A 12,812-nucleotide genomic window follows, 5' to 3' on the forward strand; every position below is an offset into this window, starting at 1 on the left:
AAATTATATCTCAATCAAAAATTTTAAAAATAAGAATAATCAGGACAGAAATGATAATTAACCTGCCAAGTGAGAATTTGAAAAAGATTTTTGGATAGTTAATTAAAGCAAGTAATATGAGTGGCCCACTAGTGCAGTCGCTGTGGGAGATGCCCCATTCATATTCCCCTTTAAAAGAATCTGCAACAGAGGGCACAGTGGATTGAATGTCTCCATCTCCCGACCTTTGGATCCAGGCTTCCTCTGGGGCTGTTGTCTGCCAATGACTGAGCACGGCAAGGGTAGGAACTGAGCCATTCCTGGCGATGAGATTCTTCCCATGGGCATCTTCTGCTTAGAACTCCCCACTGGCCTGGCAAAGATGTTCTCCAAACTATGCTGCAATCTATCACTCCTCCTGTTCACTCCTTTTTTCCACTCTCCTTTCTCAGAGAAGGGTAGTAAAAGGTTCTCCCTGCCTACTCCTTGTCCCACCCTTTATCCTTCACAGCTGTTTCCCCTGAAAAATCTTTTGCTCATTTAATCTTAGCATATGCTTCTTGGAGGGCAGGAACTGACTCACTAAGGTATATATAAGAATGACTGTAGCACAAGACTTGAAGAATGTGGCTGAAAAGTCCTGGTAGGACTGAATGTGTCTGCTCTCTAGCAAAAAAGAGTGTGGGGACATCATTACTTCTTGCACCCCCAGGATTCCAAAATCAGATTTTGTAACACATTTCATTCACTTGCACTAAACAGTTGTATAAAGAACTTACACAAACAAATTCTCCCCAAGGTGTCTTATTTGAAGAACAATATGTATTTGAGTGAAGGAGTTCTGAAATGTTTGGGAAAAATCAGTTTCACACAACTACTATATTTTAAAATAACAAATATAGGCATTGATTGAGGCCACACACACTGCAAGTGTAAATCAGATGTGGCTTAAAAGTCTAAAGTTTTGTTGTGGATCACAACAAAATAGTGAATCATGAAATCAATTTTGTGGGTCAAGACAGCAAGTGGGGTTTTTTTTAAGAACAGAATAAATCAGAAGATACATACATAGTAAAGGTAAGTATAGTTTCATGAAACTTGTTTTAGATATATGTGTGTGTGTGTACATATTTATATACATTAACTAGGTTTGGATATAAAATGTATTTTTGTTGTAGGTTGCAATCAAAAAAGGTTGAAAGTTACAATCTAAGGGATACACAGTGAAGCTGGCAAGGTTAGGATTCATGGTAAAGATATTTAGCAGGCTTCCCTGGTGGTGCAGTGGTTGAGAGACCGCCTGCCGGTGCAGGGGACACGGGTTCGTGCCCCGGTCTGGGAAGATTCCACATGCCGTGGAGCGGCTAGGCCCGTGAGCCATGGCTGCTGAGCCTGCGTGTCCAGAGCCTGTGCTTCGCAATGGGACAGGCCACAACAGTGAGAGGCCCACGTACAAAAAGATATTTAGCAACATTCTCCAAGGTAAGAACAGAATTTCTAATTCCCCAGGGCCTCATCAAGGTGGTACACTTTTGAGTGGTAATAAGGTAGGAACAGAATTTCTAAATCCCCAGAGCCTCATCAAGGGGGTATGCTTTTGAGTGGTAATGTGCAAGCAAGGGTGAGTCACATCACACTTTCTGGAAGCATGAGCCCAAAATCATATTCATAACCTGGATAAGAGCTGGAGATTACCTCGCCTGGGCCAGGTACATCTCGGAGTTATAAAATGTACAATATGACTGCAAGGTACAATCACAGTAAATATGATAAACAAAATATCACTCATCATACTTAGTCTCTCCAGGTTAACACAGTCTATCCCAAATCTATTCCTGAAAATATCATTGCTGCTGGCCCAAGACAAAGAACATCTCTAGAAGGCTTGTTTACAGGCTCTTGACCCAACGCTAGAGCTCATCCTGTAGTTTTGTCTCATTACAGTCACATCTCATGGAAGTCAGTCCCTGCCTCCACACACACCTAAAAAGGCCAGATGTGGGTCATGGAGGCTGGAAGCCTAAAGGAAAGAGTTACAGAGAAGTGAGGAATGTTGGAAAGAGTAATTTGTTTGTAAAACTAGATTCCACACAGAATTGAAAAGTAAAAGAAAAAAATCAATAAGGCATTGAAACATGAGTTTCAGCATTCTGACCCCAAAAATGCAACAAAGAAACCTAATGTTGAGAAGAATCATGGGGCTGTCCAATCTTAAAGATGAAAGAAACCCTAAAGGTCTCCAAGATGCTTCTCAAAGTTGAGATATATGTACCCTCAGGGATAGATGTAGATGAGCTAAGGAATAGAAAATCCACAAGAAAAACAACGTGTGGAAGGGTCATATTATTTCATTGAATCTACAGTACCACAGATTGTAAGATGCACTGTTATTTTTGAACCACTGAAAGAAGAGAAAAAATGCTGCAATGAGTCAATGTGTTCTTTTCACTTAAAATATTTTAATCTTATTTTAGAGATCTTTTGGATTAGATATAAATTTTATCATATACCATTCTTGAAGGAAAATTTTAACTATACAAGTTGATTATATATAAAAGGAAAAATTATGGGCAAAATAAATTGACTAAGACATTCTAAAATTTCTTCAAATTCAGTGTCACTCTTCTGAATCACTTTTCAATATAGAGTCTTTGATGTTCACAGATATGAGCCTTTGAGTCATCAGGATGCAGCCTTTTTTAGAAGAGTGCTCTGCTATCATCTCCAGGACTCTCTTCCGAGCTGCCAGCTCCTCCTGCAAGTCTTGATGCTGTCATTCTACTGAACTTAGTAAGAGGTGTCATTGGCGGGTTTTTAGACAACAACCAGACTCACATTCCTTCCTCAAGTATTCCTTAGTTTGTTTGTTGACAGAAATTTTAAGGGGCTACTGTTGCCCAGTCACACCACCAGCAATTCTTTTACTGTGCAGATACATGTCTGAAAACTGTATCAAGACCTAATATACGTAGGGTTCCTGGTCATCTGTTCCACATGGCTGTACATCGCTCATTCATCAGCTCAGCTGTCATCCATCTGTGGGAGTGTGTGTGTGTGTGTGTGTGTGTGTGTGCACGCACACAGTAACATCACTGAGTTCAATCTCATTCTCAGATGAGATTGGGTTTAAACTCATACACTAATACTGCATTCATTTCCTATTTCTGCATAACAAATACTACAAAATTATCATCTTAAAACCACACCCTTTTATTATCACACAGTTCCAGAGACCAGAAGTTTATTATGGCATTTGTCAGCTGGATTTACTGCTTAGGACCTCAAAAGACCAAAGTCATGGTATTGATAGAACTGCATCCCCTTCTAGAGGTTCTGGGGAAGAATCAAGCTCATTCAGGTTGTTGGAAGAATTCAATTCATTATAGTTGTAGCACGGAAGTCCTGGTTTCCTTGACACATGGCCCTCTGAATATTTAAGCCAGCAATATGTGTTGAATCCTGTTCATGCTTCCAATCTATCTGACTTCCCCCTTCTGTTGTATCTCTCTAACTTCCTATTTGGTCCTCAACTGGGAGAAAGCTCTGTATTCAAGGACTTGTGATTACATTGGGTCCACCAAGTTAATCCCAGAATAATCTCCCTATTTTAACACCAACTGATTAACAACCTTAATTACATCTGCAAAGTCTCTTTGGTCCTGTAACGAAATGCATTCACGAGTATGACAACAGAGGGTGAAGGTAATGGGGCCCCAAATTCTGTCTACCACCTTTAGTTTGACTTTGTCATTTAAAATTGAATATGGTGGCAAGTTTTAACCATCTGATGTTATGCATGGCCTCATGCTGAAATGCTATACTTTGTCATCTATGCTCTTGAGGATGATCAATTTAGCACACTTGGCATTGACAGGCATGTCAGAAGACACTGGAATTTTCTCAGCATTTCTTATTTGACTAAATTCAGTTTCCTTTTTTACTCAATTGAATCCCTTGTCACTGGAATCTAAGCAGCTTCCGAAACACTGGAAGTTTTTGACAAATTAACATTCTATACTTTAATAACAGCTCTGCATCACGCATGAATTTGGTTACACTGGCCTCTTATTGTTTTGAAATTTCTTTCACTTATTGTGAGTACTTGGTCACTTTTTCCTGCCTTCGGTGGCATCACTTGGCATGATCCTTTAGTATGTATTTTAGTAACAAAATATAGCACAGTTTTGTCTCCTAGTGAGTTTCTTCCTTGGTTGTAGCTTTGCAAGAACATATAGACATGTGGCCAGTTTTCTAACAATAAACATTTTCATCACTAGTAACAAATTTATATTTCACTTCTTGCTTCCATGTTTTTCTGCAAAATACTTTTCATTTCAATGCTAAATCATAGTATAATCTTGTTGAAGACACTAAATAGCATCTAACTCAACTAAGGCCATAGTCTTAATAGAATGAGCATTAGATGGCTAAGAGAATTGCTTCCAGACATAACCCTGCAGGAGCATAGGCAGTACTGCCAGAAGTGCTGCAAATGTGTGCAAGTTACTTACCTCTCTGAGCCTCAGGATCCTCATTTGTAAAATAAAGACAATTACATGTAACTCATTGGGTATTTGTGAGACTAAGAAAGCATAAGTGTGATGGATACTAGACTTTCAGTGACAGTTATTCTCTTTCCCTAATTAAAGTAGATATCACTATAATGCACAATAGTGGATGCACAGAATCACAGCTTCCTGGAACTTTGTTGCTGGAAGAGACATTTAGTAGACATTATCCATTTTATCTTCCTCATATTTTTTTATTTGAATTTTATTTTATTTATTTATTTTTTATACTGCAGGTTCTTATTAGTTATCTATTTTATACATGTTAGTGTATATATGTCAATCCCAATCTCCCAGTTCATCCCACCCTCCCCCACCCCCGGCTTTCCTGGCTTGGGGTCCAAACACTTGTTCTCTATATCTCTGTCTCTATTTCTGCCTTGCAAACAGGTTCATCTGTACCATTTTTCTAGATTCCACATATATCTTCCTCATTTAATAACTGAGTGTATTAGTCTCCTAGGGCTGCCATAACAAAGTGCTACAAACTTGGTGGCTTACAACAAAAATGTATTCTCTCATAATTCTGGAAGCCAGAAGACTGAAATCAAGGTGTTGGCAGGGCCATGCTCCCTCTGAAGGCTCTAGGGAGAATCCTTCATTGGCTTTTCCAGGTTCTGATGGCTCCTGGTGTTCTTGGGCTTGTACTTATCACTCCAATATCTGCCTCTGTCTTCACATGGTCTTCTCCTTTGTGTCATCGTATGTCCTCTCCTCTTCTTATGAGGACACCAGTCACTGGATTTACTGCCCGTGGGGAAAATCCAACATGTATGTCCAGCATGATTTCATCTCAAGATCCTTAACTAACTGCATCTGCAAAGACCTTATTTCCAAATAAGGTTCCAGTCTAAGGTTTCAGATAGTCACAAATTTTGAGGGTATACTATTCAACCCATTACACTGGGGAAACAAGTTTCACTGAAACAACATTTAAAATCGAACAAATTTGTAACTTTGAATATTCCTATTTGAGCGTTAAAGATCTTATATTTTCTATCTCTATATTCTCAGCAGTAGCCTGTAAAAACATGCATTTTTGGTTTTACAAGATGTGAGTGGCAACTGAAGACAGTAAGCTGAATAGCAAGCAAAGGACAAGCAGATGTAATATTTTATAATAGTGCACAACATACAGTTAACACAAATCCTTTAACTGCCCCACCCCTGGGAATTTCTCACTGGCCATGTTTTCCCACAAGTTTCAGCCTCTACCCATATTGTTCAGTTCCACGGGTTCTTTGTTTGCCTCTCCTTATTCCTTCATTTTTTCCTGAATTCTCTTCTTCTTGGACTCCTTTTAAATTCAAACCCCTGTATTAGTTTTCTGTCATTGTTGTAACACATTACCACAAACTTAAGTGACTTTAAACAGCACAAAGATATTATCTTACAATTCTCTAGGGGAGAACTCCTTTTCTTGCCTTTTCCAACTTTTAGAGGTTGCCCACATTCCTTGGCTCATGTCTCCATTCCTCCACCTTCAAAGCCAGCAATGACAGGTTGAGTCTTTCTCAAACTGCATCACACTGACTTCTACTGCTTTTCTTTTTCTCTTTTATTTATTATTTTTATACAGCAGGTTCTTATTAGTTATCTATTGTATACATATCAGTGCATATATGTCAATCCCAATCTCCCAATTCATCCCACCACAACCACCCCACCCCCGCTTTTCCCCCTTGGTGTCCATACATTTGTTCTCTACATCCATGTCTCCACCCCTGCCCTGCAAACCGGTTCATCTGTACCATTTTTCTAGATTCCACATACATGCGCTAATATATGATATTTGTTTTTCTGTTTCTGACTTACTTCACTCTGTATGACAGTCTCTAGGTCCATCCATGTCTCAATAAATGACCCAGTTTCATTCTTTTTTATGGCTGAATAATATTCCATTGTATATGTGTGCCACATCTTCTTTATCCATTTGTCTGTTGATGGGCATTTAGGTTGCTTCCATGACCTGGAGATTGTAAATAGTGCTGCAGTAAACATTGGAGTGCATGTGTCTTTTTGAATTATGGTTTTCTCTGGGTAGATGCCCAGTAGTGGGATTGCTGGGTCATATGGTAGTTCTATTTTTAGTTTTTTATGGAACTTCCATACTGTTCTCCATAGTGGTTGTATCAATTCACGTTCCCCCCAACAGTGAAAGAGGGTTCCCTTTTCTCCACACCCTCTCCAGCATTTGTTGCTTGTAGATTTTCTGATGATGCCCATTCTAACTGGTGTGAGGTGATATCTCATTGTACTTCTGACTTGCATTTCTCTAATAATTAGTGATGTTGAGCAGTTTTTCATGTGCCTCTTGGCCATCTGTATGTCTTCTTTGGAGAAATGTCTATTTAGGTCTTCTGCCCATTTTTGGATTGGGTTGTTTGTTTTTTTAATATTGAGCTGCATGAGCTGTTTATATATTTTGGAGATTAATCTTTTGTCCATTGATTTGTTTGCAAATATTTTCTCCCACTCTGAGGGTTGCCTTTTCATCTTGTTTATGGTTTCCTTTGCTGTGCAAAAGCTTTTAAGTTTCACTCGGTCCCATTTGTTTATTTTTGTTTTTATTTCCATTACTCTAGGAGGTGGGTCAAAAAAGATCTTGCTGTGGTTTATGTCAAAGAGTGTTCTTCCTATGTTTTCCTCTAAGAGTTTTATAGTGCCTGGTCTTACATTTAGGTCGCGGATCCATTTTCAGTTTATTTTTGTGTATGGTGTTAGGGAGTGTTCTAATTTCATTCTTTTACATGTGGCTGTCCAGTTTTCCCAGCACCACTTATTGAAGACTGTCTTTCCTCCACTGTATATCCTTGTCCCCTTTGTCATAGATTAGTTGACCATAGGTGCATGGGTTTATCTCTGGGCTTTCTATCCTGTACTATTGATCTATATTTCTGTTTTTGTGCCAGTACCATACTGTCTTGATTACTGTAGCTTTGTAGTATAGTCTGAAGTCAGGGACTCTGATTCCTCCAGCTCCGTTTTTTTCCCTCAAGATTGCTTTGGCTATTCGGGGTGTTTTGTGTCTCCATACAAATTTTAAGATTTTTTTTGTTCTAGTTCTGTAAAAAATGCCATTGGTAATTTGACAGGGATTACACTGAATCTGTAGAATGCTTTGGGTAGTATAGTCATTTTCACAATATTGATTCTTCCAATCCAAGAACATGGTATATCTCTCCATCTGTCTGTGTCATCTTTGATTTCTTTCATCAGTGTCTTAACAGGTCTTCTGTCTCCTTAGGTAGGTTTATTGCTTGGTATTTTATGCTTTTTGTTGCAGTGGTGAATGGGATTGTTTCCTTGGATTTCTCTTTCTGATCTTTCATTCTTAGTATATAGGAATGCAAGAGATTTCTGTGCACTAATTTTGTATCCTACAACTTTACCAAATTCACTGATTAGCTCTAGTAGTTTTCTCATGGCATCTTTAGGATTATCTATGTATAGTATCATGTCATCTGCAAACAGTGACAGTTTTACTTCTTCATTTCCAATTTGTATTCCTTTTATTTCTTTTTCTTCCCTGATTGCCATGGCTAGTGACCTCTGCTTCTGTCACCACATCTCCATTTATAAGGACCCTTCTGATTACATTGGACCCATCCAGATAATCCAGGATGGTCTCCCCATCTCAAGATTCTTAATCAGATCTGCAAAGTCCCTTTTGTCATGGTTCCAAAGATTAGGACCTGGATATCTTTGAGGGGGCATTACTCTGCTTACTATATACCCTCATCTTAAGAAACAGAACATTTTAGCTCTCCACCCTCCAGGATGACCTGCATGCTGAAAGACTCATTAAACAGAGATTCTTACCCTTTATTTACCTCCTCTGGGATTTCTAGCTTTACTTTTCTCCTCCCCTTCTAGTCATACCAAATGAAAAATATAGTAAGAAGATGGCTTTTTAAAAAAGATTGTTTCCCTCTGAAATAAGCTTTCTCCCCTCAACTTCCTTACTGCCAAAATGCTGAAATGATTACAGTGCTTGGGTTTTAAACAATATATATTTCCATTATATTCCATTAAATGATTATGTGAAAATTCCCTTTTAGTCAGTTGTTACCTTCTAGAAATTACAGACATTTGGCTTTTTAAAAAATTTCTTCTTCTTTTTTTTTTTTTAGCCTTAAGTAGCAGTGCTGAGAAAGTGCAATTTCCAAAGCACCCATATTTATACCTAGGAGATACATCAATAGAATGTGGCCAAATATATTTTAAACTAAATAAAAATTTCTAACTCTTAAGATGTCCATAAATGTTCTTTTTCATTTCTAAGTACATATGATCATTCAGACTCCCTATTCCCATTGAGAACAGAAAGAGGTTTATTAAAGCTTGAATAAGAGATTCAAGAAAGTTTATTCTGGCCGCTTCACTAAATATTATTAAATTAGGCTTCACATGAAAGGTCCTAGAGTGAGATCTGAGAGAGAGTCGAATGGATCAGACAAGATCTTAATTTTTTTTTAAAGTCAGTATTGACAACACAAGAGGATTGTAAATAATAAATGCATCAACAGTATTATATTCTGCAAAAGAGAGGCACATGTCTATTTCTAAACTGTTCTGATTCTGGAAAAAACTGGAATATCATGTTCCATTCTAAGCTGGGGCACGTTCAGGGGAGAATAAAAAGGGTGGTGAAGAGTCTGGGGACCATGAAATATGAAAATAGTCTAAAAATAGCAGTTGCTGACTTGGAAAAGTTAAGGATAATGGATCCGTGCAGTCCACCAGAACTGAACCACTGCCATGTGGGTAAGGCAGTAAATTTAATCCTTTGTGGCTTTAGCTTGTCATCCTCTGGTCCTTCTCCCACACTACTGCCCAGAGGATTTTTCAAGACAAATCTTAATATTTCACTATCTGTTGCTACTCCCCCGTGAACAAGCAGGCATGTACCAGTCTCCAGGCCAATTAAGAGGGTCTAAGCATCTGAGGACCAGATAGGACCCAAACCCCTATGAGATGGCATTCAGGGGAGCTGGAGGCCCTCAGAAGGAGTTAAGGGCCATCACCATCAATTATGATGACCCTTGTGACAACAGATCACAGCCCTAATTAAAGATTCTGAAACATGCCATGTTTTCTCTCCCACCTTTATGCTTCTGTTTGCGATGTTTCCTCACCCTGGAAGGTAGTCATGTCACTAACTTCCCATCATTCTACAGGACATAAACGAAATTTTACCATGTCTGAAAGTTTTCTCTGAGGATCATGTTCCAGTTTTCCCCAGATGAGTTGGGTGCCCCTTCCTCTATATTAAAATACCACCTTGCACAAACCTTTTACAGAAAGTATTGAATTGCTTTGCCGTCACTGATGTACTTGACAGCAGGACATATGAGCCTAATCTGGGACACATCTGTATATGAGGGGGCCTTTATGTGTTATATAAGCTGATGTGCATGGAGGGGAAGGGACTGGGAAGAGGAGGTCTTGAGCATCTGAGGCTGGTGGCTAAGATGGAAGAAAGGTGGGGAAATCAAAAGAACAACTTAGTGGCTAGCTCTCAATCTGGGGACTGGTTCCTAAGCCTGGCCCCATGGACTAAGTCCAAGTCCTATGAAGAAAGAAAAGCTTTAGGAACTAAAAGACTTGTAAAAAAAAAATGAGGTACATGCAGGACTGATTAGGGGTCAGGCAACAAACTATAGCACACTGTAGGGAAAGTGAACCTTCTTACCTTCTGCACTGGCTACCAAGCCCTGCTTGGATTTGGAAAGGCCACCAGTGCATCTGAGACAGTGCCCAGGGAGCTGTGGCACAGCGGTGGTGAGGAGTCCAGTTATGCTCATGGGAATTCTGCAGTGGGCCAGGAAGCCCATGTCCAGCAGATGCTGCTCTGCCATGTTTAGAGGAAGAGGACTTAGGAATACTTGGAAGAAATGATCGGTGAGCAATAAAAAAATCTTTTTTAATCTTGGGGATTCCCAGAGCTACTTCAAGAGTGACTTTTGCAAAGGGCTTGGGTTCTTACACTACGAGGGAGAAGTGACCAAGCAGCCAAGTATAGATTATCACTGTTACCGTGACTCTATTTATAGCCATGATCTGGAGGCCTGGTGAAATCCAGGTATGGTTATATTATATTCTTAACCCACTCCTACCGCTGTTCATTGGCCTTGAGATCCTTGAGGGCAGAGACTGCTGATTAAAAAAAAAAATCTCTGTAGCCCCATTACCTATCAGAGAGTAGGTACTCATCATATGGCTGTTGAATGAAGTAATAAAATTAATGAAAGGATAACTATCTGCAAAGGACAAATTTAGGACAAAGAGGTGGAAGTTACAGAAATGTGATTCAACCTAAAATGCCTTTCTAACAATTAGAACTCCCTATCAGTAGAAAAAGCCCACCGTGACATTGTGAGAATCTTATCACTAGAAGAGTCATCAAGGCTGTCCCAGAGGAGGTAAACACCGCATGAAGAAAGACAGATCAAATCATTTCCAACTCTCAAATTGCTTGGTATTAATTACATGGAGACCAAGAGGAGACTGGCCATGACAAAAGAGTTAGCCGCATAAGACAGGAGGCAGAAATGATGAGTCAACAACAAAATTGGTTTTTAAAAAAGTCTTCAAGGACTGTCTATAAAACTCAGCAAGCTTTAAATCAAAGTTCATCAGAATTAAACTAATGCCCTGAAACATTGTTGCATGAAACCCTAAACATTATCTTCAAGAGCTATCCTATTAAAACTCTGAATGATGTCCAGAGGACTAAGGTATCCAATGGACATTACCTATAGAGAAGATGTTAAGTGATGAAGGTTAAAGGAAAGATTTACAACGTGTTGAGAGCAGGCTGTGATTTGTAGACTCATAGCCTGTTTCAATGTCTCTTCCACGGCCACTGGCAAAGTAAATGCTAGAGCCACTTGTCTTTATTCCTTTAACCTGCAATAGATGACCAAAGGATCCCACATCTACATGAGGAAAATTACTAGACAATGCAGGAAAGATCTTCTGAAATAAATGGACATTCTACATAAAGGCCACAAATAGAATGATGGAGAGTACTATCTCATAATGTCAAAGTTCAAAGGCACTTTTCAAATGTCTCTTTAAAGAAAATCTGACCTTTCTTTCTTTCTTTCTTTTTTATTATCAGAAGTTTGCCAAGAGCAGTATGGGCCCTGGGTCATTTCGTTTTGACATGGAAGTTCTCTCAGCATTAAAAATAATGAAATATTTAACTCTGCAGTGACCATGAGGACACATTCAGTAGTTAAAAAAAAAAAAAGAACAACATTAAAACATTAGGATTTCAAAGGAAGGCTTTTCCCCCTCATATATGAGAGAGAGAACCTATATGAGGCCATAACTAGCTAAAGGACTAAGTACAGACAGATATTTTTAAATGTATTTCATGTTATTTTACATGAAAATTTTAGGAAAATGGCTGAATACACCACTAGTAGCTCTATGTCTAAATCTTTTTTGGGTATAGATTAGCTGACATTAAACATAGATGTGAACATACATTTTCACGAAAACAAAAACCTCTTACAAAAGACCTCTTGCTTCCCATTTTAAGGTATAATTTACAAACAGTAAAATTTATGTTTTTTAAGCGCATAGTTCTGCAAGTTTTGACAAATGCAGTTGTATAACTGCCACCACAAGCAAGACAGAGAACAGTTCCTTCACTACTCAAAATTCCCCTGCACCCCCTCACATTAAACCCTTCTCTCTATCTCCACACCTGGCAACTACTGATCTGCTTTCTGTTGCTATAATTTTGCCTTTTCAAGAATGCTCTATAACTGGAATTAGAAATGGACTCTTTTAAATATCATACACTTGATAAAAACTGAAGCGCCCATTTTAATGTACTGATTTCTATTTTCTGAACTTAAAGGCAATAATAAGTACATAAAATCAAATTACCCTCAACTATTACATCTTGAAACAGGTATTACCCAAGGAGCCTTTTGAATATACAGATCTTTAGGACTTCACTTTCAACATATTGAATCAAAAGCACTCATGTGGGTCCTGAGAATTTAGTTTTTTTTTTTTTTTTTTTTGGTACACGGGCCTCTCACTGTTGTGGCCTCTCCTGTTGTGGAGCACAGGCTCCAGACGCGCAGGCTCAGCCGCCATGGCTCACGGGTCCAGCCGTTCCGCGGCATGTGGGATCTTCCCGGACTGGGGCACGAACCCGTGTCCCCTGCCTCGGCAGGCGGACTCTCAACCACTGCGCCACCAGGGAAGCCCGAGAATTTAGTTTTTATTCAGTTCTCCAAG

The 12,812-nt window shown here is 39.1% G+C and overlaps 1 protein-coding gene across 1 annotated transcript in view; it reads right to left on the minus strand.

Annotated features, from left to right (window-relative positions):
• Window positions 1-12,812, minus strand: part of PDE11A (phosphodiesterase 11A) — a 419,270-nt gene that overhangs the window by 226,474 nt on the left and 179,984 nt on the right. The window lies entirely within an intron of this gene.

The sequence above is a fragment of the Phocoena phocoena genome, chromosome 7 (assembly GCF_963924675.1).
Source record: "Phocoena phocoena chromosome 7, mPhoPho1.1, whole genome shotgun sequence".
NCBI lineage: Eukaryota > Metazoa > Chordata > Mammalia > Artiodactyla > Phocoenidae > Phocoena > Phocoena phocoena.